The sequence below is a fragment of the Tupaia chinensis genome, unplaced genomic scaffold (genome assembly GCF_000334495.1).
Source record: "Tupaia chinensis unplaced genomic scaffold, TupChi_1.0 Scaffold000569_1, whole genome shotgun sequence".
NCBI classification, from domain to species: Eukaryota; Metazoa; Chordata; class Mammalia; order Scandentia; family Tupaiidae; genus Tupaia; species Tupaia belangeri.
Window position 1 is genome coordinate 603,196 of NW_006160083.1, and position 874 is coordinate 604,069.

Below are 874 nucleotides of genomic sequence, written 5' to 3' on the forward strand. Positions count from 1 at the left end.
GTGCCCACTTCGGCAGCACATATACTACACTTGGAACGGTACAGAGATTAGCGTGGCCCCTGCGCTAGAATGGAGCACAAGTTCATGACGCGTTCCATATTTTTAAAAAGGGGGGGTAAATAAGAAAGACATCCAATTACAACAGAAAAGGTAAAATAACTATATAGAAACGTACACCTTTACATGTAACTTGTATTCTGTGACTCTTTTGAGCTTAGAATTGAATGCCTTACAGGCCTTGATATAAATGTCACAGTGTGTTCCTGTGCAGAATGACAATCAATATTCAATTCATTGCATTTACAAGTTCAAAAACAGTTCTTCCTTAAGCTTTTGAGTTCCACTTACATATCTTATTTTACTTTTTTATCAGCCTAGTTGTTAGCAATATTTGGGTTGTTGGAAAAATCATGACACATTTTTGCATAGAAAAAAATGACTTTTCCAACAACCCAATACTTAAAAAAAATTTTTTTAAACCTTGTTTTTTATTGTCAGAGGGTGCATGTGCTCACCAGAGAGAAAGCATCCTCTCTTCACCTCCACCCTGACCCCCAGTGGTGCATGGTCATTCCACAATCCTCTTCCTCCATTCTTCCTTCCAGTCAGGATTTGGGGCACATGTTCATACATGCCTCACATGTTTTTCAAACAGCTGGGATTAGCATTTGAACTGTGGTCAAACATATAGGATCCATCTCCCTTAACCACTGTACCACAGATTCAGTCCCTAAAAAACTTTTGAATAATGTTAGCTTCATCCGTAATAATTAACAGGTTTAAAATCGTTTATATAGAACTTGTACATTTAGTGGACTTTATTTCTGTATTAAATCCTTCAGTTACCTGATGTTAACAAAACTTTCTGAGCACT

At 37.1% G+C, this 874-nt stretch overlaps 1 non-coding gene across 1 annotated transcript; it reads left to right on the forward strand.

Annotated features, from left to right (window-relative positions):
* Window positions 1-104, forward strand: LOC114009597 (U6 spliceosomal RNA). Its single transcript, XR_003550986.1, has one exon. It is a non-coding gene; the product is annotated as a U6 spliceosomal RNA (small nuclear RNA).
* Window positions 105-874: the final 770 nt, after the last annotated feature.